General features: G+C 36.5%; 2 long non-coding RNA genes across 3 annotated transcripts; both read right to left on the reverse strand.

Annotated features, from left to right (window-relative positions):
- Positions 1-4,980: 4,980 nt before the first annotated feature.
- Positions 4,981-5,474, reverse strand: LOC21401877. The gene is made up of 2 exons (XR_002901856.1): positions 5,442-5,474; positions 4,981-5,246 (listed from the first exon to the last, which is right to left on the reverse strand). It is a non-coding gene; the product is annotated as an uncharacterized LOC21401877 (long non-coding RNA).
- Position 5,475: 1 nt separating this feature from the next.
- LOC112090869 lies at positions 5,476-7,070 on the reverse strand. Of its 2 annotated transcripts, none has more exons than XR_002901858.1 (5): positions 6,565-7,070; positions 6,293-6,447; positions 5,840-5,982; positions 5,603-5,758; positions 5,476-5,498 (listed from the first exon to the last, which is right to left on the reverse strand). It is a non-coding gene; the product is annotated as an uncharacterized LOC112090869 (long non-coding RNA). The 2 variants fall into 2 exon arrangements; XR_002901857.1 differs by having other exon boundaries at positions 5,603-5,769.
- Positions 7,071-7,285: the final 215 nt, after the last annotated feature.

Below are 7,285 nucleotides of genomic sequence, written 5' to 3' on the forward strand. Positions count from 1 at the left end.
TCAGACGGCATGGGTGGTAAGAAAATGGGAGGAGGTTGAGAAGGGATGGATGGGGAAGAGGGGTTGGAAACAGAAAAAGGAAAAATTGATTCATTGAAAACTCAATGGCGTGAAATATAAATGCGACCAGTTTGCCGATGTAAACACAAGTATCCCTTATGAGAATTACTGAAACCCAATAAAACACACTCTGTGGAACGATGCTGCAGTTTGTGGTCATTATAAGGACGGAGAAATGGGAAGCATGCACACCCAAATGTTTTAATGAAGGCATAGGATGGTGTCTTGTTGTAAAGAGTTTCGTATGGAGTTGAAGAGGGCTGATTTTGGCTGGTTGCAGGGAGTAGTTTGTAGAGGCCATCCTCAAGCTGCCCTTGCAGGAGGATCTTCTTGGATTGGAGGTCCTTCACATGAAAGAAAGTGGGGTAAAACTCAACCAAGGCTTTATTATCATGACACAGTTTACTAACACTTAACAGTTGTTTGGAAATGCCTAGAGTATGTAACACATGATTGAGTTTAACAGTTTTGACAGGAGATTTAAGTATGATATTACCAACATGAGAGATATCAATTTTCTTACCATTTCCCACCATCACTTGATCATCACCAAAGAACGGAGTGGGGTTGTCAAGTGTTTGCAGATCTGGAGTGAAATGATGAGTGGCTCCTGAGTCAAGAAACCATGGAGACTCCGTGGAAGAACTAGCTTCTGGGCTGCTGGATGTGCCAAGCATGGCAGTAAAGGCTTGCGACTAATATGAGTTATTGAGTCTAGCAGCATTTGCAAAACCACGGTTATATTGAGATGGTTGTGGGCGATATTGAAGATTTGTCCTGTGATGGCAGATGAAGGCCGAATGACCTATTTTCCCACAAATTTGACACACTCGTTTAGTGCTTTGGTTATTCCACTGTGTAGGGAATGGATGAGAGTTGGGCTTGCCAAGAATGCCAGAATTGTTGTTTGGTAAAGGAGATGATTGTTTTGGGAAGTTTGATGGTCGAGAATGGTTAGGATAGGAGACAGGATTTTGGGATCGGAAATTGGTTTGAGAGTATTGAGGGTAGGATTTTTGTGGCTGTTTGTATTGAGACAAGTTTAGTTGAGCTAGTTGGGCTTGAGTAATACTGAGGTTATCAACAGTTTGTTGTTCTTCAAGACGATATTCATGGTTGATAAGGAGGTTGTGTATTTCATCTAGAGATGGCCTATCGGGACGAGCACTAACACAGGAGACCATGGCATTATAGTCAGGGCCAAGGCCTCTAAAGGTATGAATTATTTTATCCCTGTAACTCAAAGGTTCTCCAATCGCAGCAAACTTGTCAAAAGTGGATTTCAGTCGATCTAAATATTCAGTGATACCCAGACCATCTTTCTTAATGTTCATCAACTGAGTTCTCAGACTTAATATCGTTGAAATGGAAGCCGATTGAGATACCTGGTTAAGGGAATCCCAAATCTCTTGAGCAGTGTCAAGTCCAACAATGCGACCCATCATGCTCTCAGTCAAGGATGAGTAGATCCAGCTCATTACGAGCCGATTCAGACGTCTCCATTGAGAAAACTCCGGATTAAGCTGTGTCATCTGATCATCTAGGTGCTTTGGTGGACACGGAGTTGACCCATCGATGTAGCCTTCAAGCCCATTAGCAATGATGATGTTGAGCATCTGGGTTTGCCATAAAAGGTGCTTGGTGGTGTCAAGTTTGACAGATATCGGTTGATTTAGAGGAGGAATAGATTGAAATTGCTGGATCTGATTTAGAGCTGGTTGAGGTTGTAGAACAGGAAGGGCAGGTTGAATATTCATGGGTTGATGAACAATTTGAGGATTATTCATTGGGTTTAAGGTTGGATCAGCCAAGGGTGTTGGATTGTTCGCCATGGGAGGTGGATTGAAGGGAGCCCAGTACGGCTCTGATACCAAAACGGAAAAAGGAGAAAGCAGAGAGAAAGAGAAACATGAAGACAAGAAATTTGTAATATGCCATCTAACATAATGAGGAAGAGCAACGTGCTCTATATACAAGGATTACAACAAAAGGTTATCCACATGGCAGAATACAAGAGGTCAGAGTAATAGAAATTATTACTATATACTCAAGGAAACCCGTGCACTGTTCATCCACACACTGTTTTTTAATAGTGTTCTGACAATTTTGTTCTTTTTCTTTCTGCTTCTTCCGTTTGTGGGTGGTGGGCCTGTTGGTCTTTCTGATTTTCTTAAAGTGATTGGACGACTCTGTCTCTGGGCTTCTGCCGCGGGTGTTTCTGTCTATTCACCCGTGTTAAGCCCTAACACTTTTTCTCCTTCGGTTTTGTTCTCCTCCGCCGTTTATGTCTCTCTCTCTCCCTTTTTTTTTTTTTGCCTTCATCTCCTCATTTCGTTCTTCTCTTTGGCTCGATTTTGGCTGGGATCCTGGGGGTTTTCCTCTGTGTTGTTGGTGTGTGGGTCCTTTTGGTGGGTTTTAGGCGGGAGTTTAGAGATTTTATTTTCTTTCTCCTTTGGGTTCTGCTGATGTTTTTATTTGTGATTATATGCTATTTTCGTCCCTTTCCTTCGGTGATGTTTTGTTGGATTTCCCCATTTCCTTCGGTGATTTCTCTGTAAATGGAGCCCTAGGGTCTTTTTTTTTACTTTCTCATTTCTGCTACTTCTCTCGCCCACTTTGGCCGGACGCTGTGCATTTTTCCTTTGATGCATGCCATTTTGGATTATTTTTTTGTTTTTTTGTTCTGCCTTCTTTGGTGGTTTTTATTTGTGGTTTTGGTTTGTTTTCTTCCTGTGATTTTGGTGGACGCTATCCTGATTCATTTGGGTTTTGGTGCACGTTTTTTTCATTTTCCTATCTCATTCATCTGGGTTTGGATTATTTTTTTGTTTTTTTTGTTCTGCCTTCTTTGGTCGTTTTTATTTGTGGTTTTGGTTTGTTTTCTTTCTGTGATTTTGGTCGACGCTGTCTTGATTCATTTGGGTTTTGGTGCAGGATTTTTCGATTCATCTAGGCTTTAGTGGAGGCTTCTTTCATTTTCCTGATTTGCCTTTATGTTGGTTTAGCTGGTGATTTTAGTTTGAAGTTTGAGTTTTTGTGTGGTTTTGGAGAAGTGCATGTTCTATGTTCTTTTCCTTTCTTGGTGATTGTAATGCTTTTTTCGTTGTTTTTGTTAGTTGTTTGCTTTTGTGGCTGGGGTGGTTTTGTTTTTTTATAATTATAAAAAACTGTTACAATTTCCCAATGGCTGATAGGTAGTAAGTTTTAATTATAGAAATCTGTTACAATTTCCCAATGGCTGATAGGTAGAATTTTTGAAAAAAATTTATATAATATTTTATTTTTCTTCTCGATTGATTCTTTTGTTTAGAAAGAAGTTTCTACGTAGATGGTTGCATGCTTTTTTTTAGTTCATCTTGATTTTCTTTTTTTTTTTTTCATTTATTGGCCTCATGATTCGTGTTGTCCACGGCGCTGATTTGTCCTGCCACCTTCATCAATTGTACTCATTTTGCTGCAGATGCATTAAATAAATTCGTGATTTTTCTGAATTGTCTGAGGCATGTGAAAAATCTGGAAAAAAAAAATATTGTGACTCTTTTTCTTCTTATTTCTTTTCGTTTTTCTTCCTCTGATCTGATTATTAAATGCGTGTTCTATTTTCTTTTTTTTTCCTTTTTCCTATTGTTTTATTAGTTAAAATTAGGAAATTTTTGTTCTGTTATTTGTATCCACTGACTTTGTGCTCTTATGTCCTGTTATTTGTATCCACTGACTTTGTGCTCTTATGTCCTGCCACGTTGATTAATTGTACTCATTATGCTGCAGATGTATTAAATGTTCTGTTATTTGTATCCACCGACTTTGTGCTCTTATGTCCTGTCACGTTGATTGACTGTACTCATTATGTTACAGATGTATTAAATGAATTCATGATTTTGGTAAATTGTCTGAGGCAGGTGAAAAATCTGAGAAAAAAGATATTGTGACTCTTTTTCTTCTTATTTATTTCCGTTTTTCCTTTGATCTGATTATTATATTCATGTTCTATTTTTTTTTTTTTTCCTTTTTCTTATTGTAAATTAAGCCTTGCTTTTATTACTTAAAATTAGGAAATTTTTGTTCTGTTATTTGTATCCACCGACTTTGTACTCTTATGTCCTGTCACGTTGATTTATTGTACTCATTATGCTGTAGATGTATTAAATGAATTCATGATTTTTGTAAATTGTCTGAGGCAGGTGAAAAATCTGGGAAAAATGAATATTGGCTTAGTTTGGTAATGCTGTAGATTTTAGAATAATTGCTTTTAGCTATACTGAAAGAAGAAGCAGTTGTTACAAGAAGTAGTTGAATATTTAGTAAATTATAATTATAATAGCTGTGCTGATTTTAAAATCAGTGTAATAGTGTTTGATAAATTTTGAGGTTGAATTGCTGTTGGTATGTAAAATGACCAAAATAGATATAATATAAAATTTAAATATATATAATTATTTTTAGTATTTAGAAATACTTGTTTAATTTAAAAAAAAATAATGTTATGATTTTAAATTTTGTAACAATAAATTTATGATAATTAATTTTTTTTTTCATTTCTTAATTCACAATATAATTATAACTAAAAAGAGCATTAGTGACAATATGATAGGGTTCGAGTTGTGAAATTGTTTTGTGCTCTCTCTTGCAAAGCTTGGCAGGGACAATTGCAGTCTTGGTAACGCAACCAAATACCATAATTATTAATTTTGGTGGGGTTCTCAAAACTCTCTGAGAAAATATGATAAATTTGTTGATAAATTTCATGCTAAGAAACGGGTTAAGTCAAATGATAATTAATTATAGAATCACAAATAAAGAACATTTCAAACATATTGATATCCATACACACACCACTTCCTGCCATGGGGCTGCTGCGACTTTTCGTATAAAGAAAATCAAAATTGTATGTCATGCTGTTTAAAAGAAACTATACTCCAATGTCCAAAGGAACAATAGGGGCGAGGGAGGTACATAAATAGAATAATATATTTACAAAATAAAAAACACAGCATAACAAACAAGGAGACAAATAGCTAAAACTCTAGAGCTACCAGTGGTGGCAGACAATCATCCGCATGCCTCCTGAGGACAGAGAATCCGCCATGGGTGCTTGTATCAGAAGCAGTCAGTGTCTTGCAAAATGAATGCACAGTGCATCTTGAAGGTTCTGGAAGTGGAGGATCGGGGCTAGTAACCTCGCTTTGCTGATCCAAGAATATGAATACGCGTAAATCAAGTAAGATTACATGCGTTTGCTTTGCAAACAAATATGACTAAATACTATGCAAACCACAACGTAATAATTATAGTTATTGTAAACCGACAAATAGATAAATGAATTCAAAATTGGCTACGAAACTCATAGAGCTAAAAAGGCATGAAGGAAAAGAAAGGCTCACATCTTGTTCTGGTAATAGTGTAATTTGTGCCTATTCTTCATCTGTTTCCATTTCAGCCTGCACTCCAAGTTAAAAGTAAAACTGAGTAATGCTCGCATCAAAACAAGCCATCCACTTAAAAAGATTAATCACGGAAGAGCATAATTCATGGAAAAAATTACCCGAAGCTGAACATTAAAAACTTTACAAAGAAATTTAGATGGGAGATTAAATGAAGGCATTTGCTGCTCTTGCCCCTGATGCATAGATGCTTCTAGAGATCAGAATTCAACCGTTGTACTTCGCCATTTACATGAAATTCTGGTTGCTAGTTTCACCTACATTAGTTCTAAAATTTACACAATTAGAGAACATCCCTTTGAGATAAAATAACAAACATATGTTAATTGGCATCCTACCTCTTGCGTTTACTCTTTAAAGAAGGGTGAAAGGTTATTGTGCCAGTTCTACTTTCAAGAAGAAGAAGAAACAAAAGCATCCAAATTCTGCATAATGATGCAAATTCAACACAACATAAGGGCAACAAGCTTGCCTTTTACACCTGCAAATTCAATATTTCTATTCGTTTATTCCAAATTAACCGAAATTATATCCAAGAGAATTAAAAGAAAAAGAAAGAACATGATTGCATTCACAAAATTCAACATGTCATTTTGAGTTCAACAAAAATTTGGCGCCGGAAATTCAATTTACATAACCATTTACAAGCCAATTCTCAACCAAGAAATCCAACAAATCCCAATTACCTAATAAAATCCAAACATGAAGAATAGAGAAACAACATTAAATTTCGAAAATACACACACACACACACATATAAAGAAACGAAGATTGAATGTTTAGTATTTTACCAGAATCTGGATAAACAAGATAGAAATCCAAGTGAAAAGGAACATCAGCAAATCGAAGGTACCCGCCAAACCCACACCCACGCCCACACAACAATGACGTCGTTTCCTTCTTCCTCTGACCAACTCAAGCAGGAGCCGGTCATCATTTACACCGTCTCTCCCAAACAAACGAAATACAGAGCAGAGAAAAAAAAAGATTTTCCCAAAATCCATCAATCCAGAGAACAAAACACCAAATCGACATTCAATACAAAACTAAATGGAGTACTTACAGAGGCTATTGATCTGATGAGCTGCAACCGGCAATCTGACGGTGTCCAACTGGCCCGAAATCAGGTAACCCTAACAAGAACAAACCCAGTCTCACCGAAAGAACACATAGAGAGTAGAGACTCTGCCTCGCCGAAAAATGCAGGAACAACTCAGAAACGGAGAGAGGGGAGTCCTAGATAACAGAGTGAGAAGAGAGAAACAGAAAGAGAGTGCTTTGCCTAAGGGAGAGCTCGTGAAGAGCAAGAGAGAGGAGAGTGCGAAGGGGTGAAAATTGGGATGGAGATTTCTTACATTCAGCAGGGTTAATTTGAGAAATAAAAACAATTCATTGAATATGGCAATGGATTCCCGCACAATCCAGAATCAGAAGCACTGCCCAAATTCCACACAAATTTTTTAAAAAGTACTTTTTAAAGTTTTTACTAAACACAAAAAAATACTTTAACTAGATAGAGAATTCATTTTAAGCTCCTAAAATCTCTACCAAACCCACCTATTGTGACTCTTTTTCTTCTTATTTCTTCATATTTTTCTTTTTCTGATCTGATTATTATATTCATGTTCTATTTTTTTTCGTTTTCCTTTTTCTTATTGTAAATTAAGTCTTGCTTTTATTACTTAAAATTAAGAAATTTTTGTTCTATCATTTTTATCCACCGACTTTGTGCTCTTATGTGTGATGTTATTAGAGGTTGTGGACTGTTTAGATTTTTTCTCTTT

Source organism: Morus notabilis, unplaced genomic scaffold, assembly GCF_000414095.1.
Source record: "Morus notabilis unplaced genomic scaffold, ASM41409v2 Scaffold130, whole genome shotgun sequence".
Taxonomy (NCBI): Eukaryota; Viridiplantae; Streptophyta; class Magnoliopsida; order Rosales; family Moraceae; genus Morus; species Morus notabilis.